At 46.8% G+C, this 13,414-nt stretch overlaps 1 protein-coding gene across 1 annotated transcript in view; it reads left to right on the forward strand.

The window, feature by feature from the left end:
- The window catches only part of LOC115093250 (carboxypeptidase O-like), a 66,730-nt gene that overhangs the window by 3,235 nt on the left and 50,081 nt on the right, over positions 1-13,414 (forward strand). The gene's annotated exons all lie outside the window — the stretch shown is intronic.

The following is a 13,414-nucleotide window of genomic DNA, read 5'->3' on the forward strand; positions in this document are numbered from 1 at the left end:
GCTGCCCATATGGTAAAAACCAATCTCCAACAGAACCATACGGCATTTGCAGAAACCAATCACCCTGACTTAATCTGCCCCAACCCATTTGATGTCCACCTCCGCCATCCCACATGCACCTGGAAAACTGAAACCACCAAACTGTACTACTCCCATACCCCCCATAACACCCTCCGACTGCCCCAATAAGTCATATGGGTCCCAATGCCCAACCCCTAGTACTGACTGCGCAGCACCTATCTGCACCCCTGCACCTGGGAGCAACCCATACTCCATTAGGCCCCCCTCAAGACATCAACTACCTCAAAAGAACCTCCAACTGGACACCCCACAAATTCACTACTCCCTTGGCCTGCCCCTTCACCTGCCCCTCCTCTGGGGATAACTCCCACCCCATAGTTAAACCCCCCATGACCCAAAATCTGAAAACCTACAGGAGAGTCCAGTGCACCTATAGTCACAGAGCTGCTGTCTGCCACCGTGACCTCCTGCCCCAGCAAACTTGCCCCACCACCATAGGGATCGAAATGGTCATGTAACACCACAGGCCGAGAAACCTGGCGCACACTCGTACCACCCCCCTCCCCCTGAACAGAAGACCCCCCTGTCTTCACGCGTGAATACTTGCCAGATCCAGCCACCAAAGGGGCTGTCTCTCATGACTCGGATGTTTGCCCCACTTCAAAGCTGACTGACTCAGCTCTGCACGGGCCCTCTCCTGAGTGCACATTGATGCTCAGTACTAACCGGCCCCTGCATACACCCACAGAGGCCCCCATCCAGACCTCCATCGGCACTCACCCTTCACTCCTCTGTCTCCAGCACATGTCCAGCACTTGACCCGGGAACCTCTGCTACACCTGCCACACCAGAGACTCCATTGCTGCCAGACAGGGAAGAGGCACCAGCAACCTCTCCAACCTCAGACAGAGCTCCTGCTTGTCTCGCCATCACTGCCACATCTGGAACAGAAGTGGCACCAAGGACCAAATCATCCTAACCGCCATGACCAAAGACCAGAATTTTGCTGCTGCTTGCCACAACAAAAGTAAGCAGGGATGATTGCTGATGTAAAGTAACAATTTGTTGTTACCATGTCCCTTGATCCCCTGCAGGTGCGAACCAGTTAACATCAGCCACCTCACCATGGCTTGGTTCAAACCCCACAGGAGCTCAACGGACAATATCTCCCCTGCACAACCTGCAACCCCTACATCCACCGCCCCTCTTTCCCTCACCTCCCTGTCCCCAGCCTATAGCCACCTTGCCAAGCAGGCAAGGCAGGCAACATGAGGTATATCCTGGCATCCATGTTATATGGGCCATCCAGGGCATTGTCCAACCCATCCAAAACAGCATATGCGGGATCTTATGATTTCCAGTCACCCTGAGATTGGGGTGGATTGTGGGAGGTAGGGTTGCACAAACTTTATCTTCTCTCGCTTATACACATACACAATAACGCATTAATTCTCTCACATACTCCCTCTCTCACATATATGCCTATGCTCTCACATACAATCCCTCTCTTTCACATACACAGGCTCTCTCTCCCTCACAGACACATAATATGTGAGTATGCGTGCCTATAAGATCCTATATGTGACACATAGGCTCTCACAGGCTTACACAGACATGCACACAGACTCTCACAGAGACATACACACAAACTTCCATACAGATGAACACAGGCTGTCACACAGAAACACACACATTAGTACATATAAACACACAGAAACATAGAAATGACGGCAGAAGAAGACCAATTGGCCCATCCAGTCTACCCAGCAAGCTTTCACACTTTTTTTTTTAATCATACTTATCTGTTACTCTTGGCCTTTAATACCCTTTTGGTTCTATTTCCCTTCCACCCCCGCCATTAATGTAACCTCCCACGCTTATTTGTTTACCCAGCCTGTGCAAGTCAGTCCTTGTTGATTGTTATCTGAATATAAAATCATCTTTTCTTCATTCCCCCCTGCCGTTGAAGCAGAGAGCTACACTGGATATTCATTGAAAGTGAAGCATCAGACTTGTTTGGTTTGGGGTAGTAACTGCAGTAACAAGCAAGCTACTCCCCACTTTTTTGTGAATGCAAATCCTTTTTTCCACATTTCCTCTTGTTGTTGAAGCACAGAGCACTGTCGGAGTCGCATTAACCATGTGTATTTCCTCATTGGGATTCTGCCAATGAGATCCAGAGGTATAGAGCAGGGAATGGGTATGCCCAATGACTCCTAGGAGTGGTGCAAATTCAGGCAGGAGCAGAAGACCCCATGTTAACAGTATATATTAACAAGCAACCTTATACTTTTTTATTAGACTCTAGGGCTACTACTTCAGTTCTAACTACATTTCCAAAGGGAGTTGAATTGTCAGATGAAACAATCTGAACTATAGGATTTGAAGGACAGAATAAGCTGGTACAGAGAACAGAAGATAGCCAAGACTAGTGTACAGTTAAAAGGAAAAGTAGTGATGAGTCAGTTTTTGTATGCCCTGGATTGTCCAGAAAATTAATTAGGAAGGGATTTGTTACAAGCCCTAGAAATAGAGCTTTCATTTGCACCAAACTCCACAGCAGTGTATTTAGCCCGACAGTATATTAATCAAACACACAGACAGGAACAGTTCCCACATGTGCCCGCGACAGTACGGACAACTGAAAAAGACCCTTATGGTAAGGTGCGGGTGTAGACTCAGTGGAAATCCAATTAAAACCAGGATGCACTGGCCCCAGACGTAGGCAATATCTCTTAGCCCGAGAAGCACAGGAAGAATTAAACCAGAAATTGCATCCCTACTTAAGCATGGTATAATAGAGTCTAGTGGTTCACCATATGAAGATTATGATTGATGTGTTACGCAACTGGTAGATTTGCTATCTTGTTGCAAGAAATTCTGTAGACTATTAGGTAATGTTACTTATTATTGTTTTATGTATGAAATTGTTTTTATGTTTTTTAAGATTGTAAACTGATGTGAAGGTTAGGTCCATACACCGGTATAGAAAAAATTGTTAAAATAAATAATACTCCCTTATTTATAAGAACATAAGAACATAAGAAATTGCCACGCTGGGTCAGACCAAGGTCCATCAATCCCAGCATCCTGTTTCTAACAGAGACCAAACCAGGCCATAAGATCCTGGCAAGTATTCAAACACCAAGTACCTAGTTTGAAGCCTTCAGGGAAATGGCAATTGGTGCAAGACTTGCAGGCGCTTAACGAAATGGTGTTAGCAGAATATCCTAATGTTACAAATCCAGCTACTATTTTCCAAACTGAACCACTGGGTAGGTGGTATACAGTCCTAGATTTAGCAAATGCATATTATTGTGTGCCTCTTGCCTCGCAACTGCTTTTCAATATAATAAACAGAGTTATCAGTGGGCTAGATTACCTCAAGGTTATGTAGAAAGCCCTTCTATCTTTTCTAAAATCTTGCCTCAAGACCTTCAGACAGTTCATACCCCACTTCCAGCTGGTGTATCTTTGATCCAATATGTAGATGATCTATTAATCTCAGCACCTACATGATCTGCCTGCATGCAGGCTACTGAGTTACTTTTGCAAACAGCACAGGCAGGATATAATGTAAATCCTAACAGAGCACACATTTGTCAGTCACAAGTTTCATTTCTAGGATTAAATCTAGGTATAGAGGGTAAACATATTGGCTGTGCATTAGGGATGTGAATCGTTTTTTGACGATTTAAAATATCGTCCGATATATTTTAAATCGTCAAAAATCGTTAGAGGCGCGATACAATAGGAATTCCCCCGATTTATCGTCAAAAATTGTAAATCGGGAGAAGGGGGAGGGCGGGAAAACCGGCACACTAAAACAACCCTAAAACCCACCCTGACCCTTTAAAATAAATCCCCCACCCTCCGAACCCCCCAAAATGTCTTAAATTACCTGGGGTCCAGTGGGGGGTCCCCGGTGTGATCTTCCACTCTCGGGCCACGGGTGCGTTAATAGAAATGGCGCCGGCGCTACCTTTGCCTAGATAGCGCCGGCGCCATTTTGGTTCCTGTCCCCCGACGTCACGAGCGCAGGAGATTGCTCCCGGACCCCCGCTCGACCCCCAGGGACTTTTGGCCAGCTTGGGGGGGCCTCCTGACCCCCACAAGACTTGCCAAAAGTCCAGCGGGGGTCCAGAAGCGACCTCCTGCACTCGAATCATATTGCCGTATTGCAAAATGGCACCGGCCATACGGCCAGCGGCATTTTGCAATACGGCAATATGGCCATACGGCCGGCGCCATTTTGCAATACAAAATGGCGCCGACAATATGATTCGAGTGCAGGAGGTCGCTTCCGGACCCCCGCTGGACTTTTGGCAAGTCTTGTGGGGGTCAGGAGGCCCCCCCAAGCTGGCCAAAAGTCCCTGAGGGTCCAGCGGGGGTCCGGGAGCGATCTCCTGCGCTCGTGATGTCGGGGGACAGGAACCAAAATGGCGCCGGCGCTACCTTTGCCCTGTCATATGACAGGGCAAAGGTAGCGCCGGTGCCATTTCTATTAACGCACCCGTGGCCCGAGAGTGGAAGATCACACCGGGGACCCCCCACTGGACCCCAGGTAATTTAAGACATTTTGGGGGGGTTCGGGAGGGGGGGATTTATTTTAAAGGGTCGGGGTGGGTTTTAGGGTTGTTTTAGTGTGCCGGTTTTCTCGCCCTCCCCCGATTTATGATTTACACGATTTAAAAAAAAACAAAAACGCGACGATCCAATTCCCTCCCCCTCCCAGCCAAAATCGATCGTTAAGACGATCGATCTCACGATTCACATCTCTACTGTGCATTGCATGAACAAGTGGCAGAATTGGCAATTCTCCAGACTATAAAACAGCTAAGAGGTTTATTGGGTTTGCTGAATTTCTGTAGGTTATAGATTCCAGCTTTTAGTATCAAAAGCAAGTTCCTTACCCGGCATCTCAAAGGCAGCCCAGCTAGTGAAGATAAGTTGACTAACTAAAGAAGATTTGGAAATTGTGCAGGATTTAGTACAATCAGTACTAAATGCTCCCAGCTTGGATCTTGTTGATTTAAGTTCTATGATTGATCTGTGGGTGTATCATGTTTCTGAAGGATATGCAGCATGATAATGTAACTCCCATTGCTTATTTTTCTAGTACCTTAGGTATGATAGAACAAGGATTTTCAGATTGTGAATTAGGGAATGTGGCATGTGCAGTAGCTATCTGTAAATTGTAATCACATGTACCAGGCATTCCAATTGTATTACATACTTCCCATGCAGTTAAAACACTTATGGGAGATGCCCATATTTCTCTTACCACTACAAGAACATAAGAACTTGCCATGGTGGGTCAGACCAAGGGTCCATCAAGCCCAGAATCCTGTTTCCAACAAAGGCCAAACCAGGCCACAAGAACCAAGTGTAGTTAGAACCTGGCCAAACCAGGCCAAAAGAACCAGGCCACAAGAAGATACCATGCAGTGGCTATTCCCTAAGTAAACTTGATTAATAGCCGATAATGGACTTCTCCTCCAAGAACTTATCCAAACCATTTTTGAACCCAGCAACACTAACTGCACTAACCTCATCCTCTGGCAACAAATTCCAGAGCTTTATTGTATGCTGAGTGAAAAATAATTTTCTCCGATTAGTCTTAAATGTGCTACTTGCTAACTACATGGAATTCCCCCTAGTCCTTCTATTATTCAAAAGTGTAAATAACCGAGTCACATCTACTCGTTCAAGACCTCTCATGATCTTAAAGACCTCTATCTTATCCCCCCTCAGCCGTCTCTTCTCCAAGCTGAACAGCCCTAACCTCTTCAGCCTTTCCTCATAGGGGAGCTGTTCCATCCCCTTTATCATTTTGGTTGCCCTTCTCTGTACCTTCTCCATCGCAACTATATCTTTTTTGAGATGCGGCGAACAGAATTGTACACAGTATTCAAGGTGCGGTCTCACCATGGAGCGATATAGAGGCATTATGACATTTTCCGTTTTATTAACCATTCCCTTCCTAATAATACCTAACATTCTGTTTGCTTTTTTGACTGCTGCAGCACACTGAGCCGACGATTTTAAAGTATTATCCACTATGATGCCTAGATACTTTTTCTGGGTGGTAGCTCCAAATATGGAGCCTAACATCATGTATGTTGCGTTCGTGCCTGTTCTCACCCTCGCTCCACCCTCTCTACCTTTGTGGTGACTCCCTTCGGGTCTGACGGACAGATGCTGCCGTGGCTTCTCCTCGCCGCTTCTCCCTGGAATCCCCGGACTGGCCTGACGCTGTGGATCCGCCATGTTCCTGATGATGTAAGGGCGCGCGCGCGCTCCAGAGTTTGTACCGGTAAGGGCGCAAACCTCGGGGGCATCCCCCGGTAGTGACATCATCCACTTCCAACTTAAAAGGTCTTTGTTTGCTACTACGAATCGAGTTAGCAAGGGGAAATCTTTCTCTGCTGCTCTGCCTCCACAAACTTACCAAGGCGTACCCGCTCCTCGGGGGCCCTGCTCTCTCTTTTTGATTTCAGACTGCTAAGACGGGATCCAGTACTCACTCCTCGAGGGCCTACATCCCTGAATGCTCAGAAGACTCCTTAATGCCTGGAAGTGATCGCAGACATGAACACTGTGAGTTCTATTACAGATAGGAATCGGTAATCGCTCCACGAGGTCCTATGTTCCTAATCTCTGAAGACTCCCTTCTGCCTAAGACGTTATCGCAGGTACAGAGATCATGAGTTGTCATTGCAGATTGCAAATAGGAACGTGTACTCGCTACACGAGGGCCCATGTTCCTAAAACCCTTCACAGACTCTCTTCTATCTCAGACGCTATCACATACCTATATCTTGTGAAGTACTATTACAGATTGCAGATAGGAACCGGCACTCGCTCCATGAGGGCCTATGTTCCTAAAACCTTCCAAAGACTCTCTTCTATTACAGAAGCCACCTCATACACAGATATTGTGAGTTTTTATTCCAGACTGCATATAGGAACCAGTACTCGCTTACGGCTCCTGTTCCTGAGTATTTATTTATTTAGTTATTTAGTAGTTTTTATATACCGGTGTTTGATTTATGTCACATCACATCGGTTTACATTTAAACAAAATATGCAGGAAAACATGCATTTCCTTTGTCAAATAAATTAAATGTTTGTAATATGGAGATTGTTAACAAGGGATAGAAATAACAAGGGGAATGGTTAACACTATGGGTGCACAAAGGGGGGGTGCCCCTTTGTCGCTCCCCTTCGGCGCTCAACGCATGGCGCGCAACGCCTGGTGTTCTGGCATCATTAATGTCCGTCTCAGTCTTCAGTGACGTCGGGGGAGGCGTGTCACCCGATCGAATCCAGCACATTGCCCTGCCCCTCTCAGACTGCGATGGTTTCCCTTCACCTCAGTTTTGCTTCTTTTCTCAGTTTCTTCACATCACTGTTTTTATTTCAGGGAGCCTGGTGGTGATGGTGGGTGGCTTCCCTGTTCGCGGCCACCCGGTGTTCTGGCACCATTAACATCCATCTCAGTCTTCAGTGACGTCGGGGGAGGCATGTCACCCGATTGAATCTAGCACATTGCCCCTCCCCTCTCAGACTGTGATGGTTTCCCTTCACCTCAGTTTTGCTTCTTTTCTCAGTTTCTTCAGATCACTGTTTTTATTTCAGGGAGCCTGGTGGTGATGGTGGGTGGCTTCCCTGTTCGCGGCCACCCGGTGTTCTGGCACCGTTAACGTCCGTCTCAGTCTTCAGTGATGTCGGGGGAGGCGACTATGCTGAAGACTCTCTGTTGCACTGAAGCCATTACAAGATATCTACAATTGTGAGTGTATCATCTACTACTGGTTATGTATCCAGCATACCCTGTCTACTCACTATCTATAGTCTCTCTCTACAGCTCAGCAACCCAGAGATCACAGTTCCAGTATCTGAGGGACTTCAGCCCTGCCGGGTACATCAACTCACTACTGCCACCTCTGGTGGTTCTACTTACTGTCTAATAAAGAACTATCTATGTTTGCCTCCATACTCCAGCCTAGCCGGTGGTCCCTCTCAGGATATCCTCCTGGGGGCTCTGTCATCTGCCATCAGCCCAAGGATTCACCACTTTCCATTCAGTGTTTATTCCTTACACTACTAGAGCGGTATCATACAGACTGCCACTCTGTGGGAGCCAACCCACAACAGATCATTAACTCTATCTACGGAGTACATCACTCTGCTGACTACACCCCTCTGGGGAAGCAGATCCATATCAGACTGCTAACTCCGCCTCCCTGGCGGGTGATCTACATCAGATTGCCAGCTCCTCCCCTCTGGGGGAGCTGATCAATAATAGATTACTAACTCCGCCCCCTTTGGCAGGGTGAACGCTAACAGATTGCTAACTCCAGTGAATCCGGCTAAAAGTATTGGAGAAGAATTGGAGGAACCAACTTAAGTGAATTCAGCTTTCAAGAAAGTATTTGGAGAAGCAGTACTCAGCTTAAGGTATTTGATGTCTGTAGGCCATGGACCCGGCTCACCTTTCTGCCTTGCAGGCTATTCCGGGCCTGGCTCATTGCATCTCAGAACAGCAAGAAACTTTGGAGAAACTTACTGCAGCTTTTCACCAGCTTCATTCGCAGAAGGCACAAGGCACAGCTTCTACACAAGAAGGCCAGTTACCAGAGGTAACTTTAAAGTCAGCTGTTCCACTGGCAGCACCTATTCGATTCTCCGGAGAACTCCAGAAGACTCGGGACTTCTTGAACCAGTGCAGCTTACATTTCACCTTACAACCTTCACTGTTTCCCACAGGCCTCTCTAAGACCAGCTACATTCTGTCTTACTTGGATGGGAGAGCCTTATCTTGGGCATCTACCTTGTGGGAACGAAAAGACCCTATCTTGCAGGACATAGAAGGATTTATGGACTTGTTTAAATCCATTTTTTATGACCCTGCTCGTATGTCTGTTGCTGGGTTTGCTTTGGTGGATCTGAAGCAAGGCAACAGATCTCTGGCGGAATTTGCCATTGAATTTAAAACTCTTGCGGCGGAACTCCACTGGGACCCCAGATGTCTGAAGACACTCTTTTGCAGAGGCCTGGATACCCGAGTAAAGGACGAGCTGGCTGCTCATCAGACACCTGACTCACTAGAAGAACTAATAGCCTTAGCTACTCGGATTGACTGATGGCTGTGAGACAAGGTGAAGGAACTCCGGCCTATGGTGTTACCTGGGTTAAAGTAAACCAGTGCTCCTGCACTACTAAGGGGTACAGCACCTCCTGCTGTGGAAAGGAAGGAACCGAAGGAACCTGGTCACGGTCACTTGACCTCTAAAGAGATAGGAGGAAGAACAGCCTGTGCATGTACTGTGGTCAGCCAGGCCATGATGTTTCTGATTGCCCTATTCGTCAGGGAAAACGGACAAGCCTGAGTCCCGCGGGAGGACTGTTCTTGGGCTATACAGAAATATCTCCTCCACTCTTGTCCAGTCTCTGTGATTCCTGAACCAGTGATGGTTCAAACGTCTGCCCTGAAGGACTCAGGAGCAGGAGGCAACTCTAATCTCAGATGTTTTGTGGAATACCTGAGGAGTCCATTCAACAAATTTGAAGATCCACTATTGTGTTACAATTTGAAATGTGTCTTGGACGATTCTTTGCACCACTTTTTTGAGGATCTTATCAACATCACCAGCAGTTTTTCTATTACCTGCTGGTGATGTTGGAAGCGGTACAGAGAAGGGCGACCAGGAAGGTGGAGGATCTTCATCGGATGACGTACGAGGAGAGATTGAAGAATCTAAATATGTACACCCTGGAGGAAAGGAGGAGCAGAGGCGATATGATACAGACTTTCAGATACTTGAAAGGTTTTAATGATCCAAAGACAACGACAAACCTTTTCCGTAGGAAAAAAATCAGCAGAACCAGGGGTCACGATTTGAAGCTCCAGGGAGGAAGATTCAGAACCAATGTTAGGAAGTATTTCTTCACGGAGAGGGTGGTGGATGCCTGGAATGCCCTTCCGGAGGATGTGGTGAAGACCAGAACTGTGAAGGACTTCAAAGGGGCGTGGGATAAACACTGTGGATCCATAAAGTCAAGAGGCCGCCAATGAAGAGTGGGTGATTCACCAGAATGATGGCTACTGCCTGGAGACAATACCCTTATTCAATAAACGTACACATGCTTACTGTGACTCCAACATCGTTCTAGCTTCAACAGCAAGAGGAAATGTGGAATAAAGGATCTGCACTCACAAAGGGGGGAGTAGCTGGCTTGTTACGGCGGTTACTACCCCAAACCAAATAAGCCTGTTACTTCTATTTCTATGCATATACAGCATAGTTCTCTGCTTCAACGGCAGGGGAGAAGAAAAAAGGGTTCACACTCACAAAGCGGGGAGTAGCTGGCTTGTTACGGCGGTTACTACCCCAAACCAAATGTGCCTGATACTTCACTTTCGATGCATATCCAGCATGGCTCTCTGCTTCAACAGCATGGGAGAAGAATAAACTGATACCTCAAGCATATCCAGCATAGCTCCCTGCTTCAACGGCAGGGGAGAAGATAAACAACCAATAAGGGCTGTATAACATAGTCTGGGTAGAACAAATAAGCATGGGTGTAGCTTGCTTATTGCGGCGGTTACTACCCCTACTACCCCTAACTTATCAGCTAGATATTCACTTGGATGCAGCTCCATCACTGCTTTCTACATTAATGGTGGGGGTGGAAAGGAAATAGAACCAAGAGCTAAAAGAAACAGATAAGTATGAGAGAAAAAAGTGTGTGAAGCTTGCTGGGCAGACTGGATGGGCCATTTGGTCTTCTTCTGCCGTCATTTCTATGTTTCTATGTTTCTATGTTTTTCATTGAGGTTGCTATGCGCGCCTTAGCTAGAGGACGCGCTACATCTTTAATGTCTTCCTGGATTACAAAATTGAGATATCCACTACGATCTATCCACTCAGAAGTCATGCTGAAGGATTACAGCACTGTTGATTCCGAGGAAGATATCTCTAAATACTAGCCTGGTTGTCTGCTGCTGCTACCATCAGTTCTAAAGAAGATATCTCTATCTACAGCTTTGTGTTTGGTCCACTCGGAAGTAGTGCTGGAGGTATACAGCACTGTTGATTCTGAGGAAGAAGTCATCTCTAGCCACCAGTGTTGCGATTGGTCCATTCTGAAGTTGTACTGGAGATGTAAAGCACTGTTGATTCCAAAGAAGAAGATATCTCTAAATACCAGCCTGGTTGTTTGCTGATGATACCATCAGTTCTAAAGAAGATATCTCTATCTACAGCTTTGTGTTTGGTCCACTCAGAAGTCGTGCTGGAGGTATACAGAACTGTTGATTCTGAGGAAGAAGACATCTCTAGCCACCAGTGTTGCGATTGATCCATCCGGAAGTTGTGCTGGAGGTGTACAGCACTGTTGTTTCCGAAGAAGAAGATATCTCTGACTATCAACTTAACGTTTTGGTTTACTTGGAAGTAGTGCTGGAGGTTTACAGCACTGTTGATTCTGAGGATGAAGATATCTCCACCTATCACCCTGATTGTTTTGCTGGTATTGCCATCATCTCTCTTCCAGAATCCTGCGGAAGAGCTATTCAGAAGTGGATTTTGGACCAGTTTCTACATCACCACTTCCACTGATACCTCAGTGACATCCATGGCAGCCCTCTCATTGCTGCTGACTTCATTATAAACTCTGCGAGATTCTTCACATCTCAATATCTATTTGTCATCATGATTACGAACTTGAACTCAAGAATCTAGAGACCCTGGATGTTTGTACTGAGGCTGAGTTTGATTGCCTGAAAGGGCTTCGGCCCCCGAAATCATCTTTTGGAGCCTCAGACCTATTGGATAAAGAGATGCTTCATCAGTTCCACCTCGTGCATCTTTGGTGCTAAACCTGGCAACCGAAGAGGAGACCGCCTTTTGAAGGGGGGTACTGTTGCATTCATGCCTGTTCTTGTCCTCGCTCCACCCTCTCTACCTTTGTGGCAACTCCCTTCGGGTCTGACGGACAGATGCTGCTGCGGCTTCTTCTCGTCACTTCTCCCCGGAATATCTGGGCTGGCCTGATGCTGCAGATCCTCCATGTTCCTGATGAAGTAAGGGCACGCGCGTGCCCTCCAGAGTTTGTACCGGCAAGGGCGCGAACCTCGGGGGCATCATCCCATAGTGACGTCATCCGCTTCCAACTTAAAAGGTCTTTGTTTGCTACTACAAATTGAGTTAGCAAGGGGAAATCTTTCTCTGTTGCTCTGCCTCCACAAACTTACCAAGGGGTATCTGCTCCTTGGGGGCCCCGCTTTCTCTTCTTGATTTCAGACTGCTAAGACGGGATCCGGTACTCGCTCCTTGAGGGCCTTCGTCCCTGAATGCTCAGAAGACTCCTTAATGCCTGGAAGCGATCGCAGACGTAAACACTGTGAGTTCTATTAAAGGTAGGAATCGGTAATCGCTCCACGAGGTCCTATGTTCCTAATCTCTGAAGACTCCCTTCTGCCTAAGATGTTATCGCAGGTTCGGAGATCATGAGTTGTCATTGCAGATTGCAGATAGGAACCAGTACTCACTCCACGAGGGCCCATGTTCCTAAAACCCTTCACAGACTCTTTTCTATATCAGAAGCTATCATATACATATATCTGGTACATTACTATTTCATATTGCAGATAGGAACCGGTACTCGCTCCACGAGGGCCCATGTTCCTAGAACCCTTCACAGACTCTCTTCTATCTCAGAAGCTATTGCATACCTATATCTTGTGAAGTACTATTACAGATTGCAGATAGGAACCGGCACTCGCTCCACGAGGGCCTATGTTCCTAAAACCTTCCAAAGACTCTCTTCTATTACAGAAGCCACCTCATACACATATATTGTGAGTTTTTATTCCAGACTGCATATAGGAAATAGTACTCGCCTACGGCACCTGTTCCTGAGTATGCTGAAGACTCTCTGGTGCACTGAAGCCATTACAAGATATCTACAATTGTGAGTGTATCATCTACTACTGGTTATGTATCCAACATACCCTGTCTACTCACTATCTATGGTCTCTCTCTACAGCTCAGCAACCCAGAGATCACAGTTCCAGTATCTGAGAGACTTTAGCCCTGCCGGGTACATCAACTCACTACTGCCACCTCTGGTGGTTCTACGTCCTGTCTAATAAAGAACTATCTGTGTTTGTCTCCATATTCCAGCCTAGCCGGTGGTCCCTCTCAGGATATCCTCCTTGGGGCGCTGTCATCTGCCATCGGCCCAAGGATTCACCAATTTCCATTCAGTGTTTATTCCTTACACTACTAGAGCAGTATCATACAGACTGCCACTCTGTGGGAGCCAACCCACAACAGATCATTAACTCCATCTGTGGAGTACATCACTCTGCTGACTACTCCCC

The sequence above is a fragment of the Rhinatrema bivittatum genome, chromosome 6 (assembly GCF_901001135.1).
Source record: "Rhinatrema bivittatum chromosome 6, aRhiBiv1.1, whole genome shotgun sequence".
Lineage (NCBI taxonomy): Eukaryota > Metazoa > Chordata > Amphibia > Gymnophiona > Rhinatrematidae > Rhinatrema > Rhinatrema bivittatum.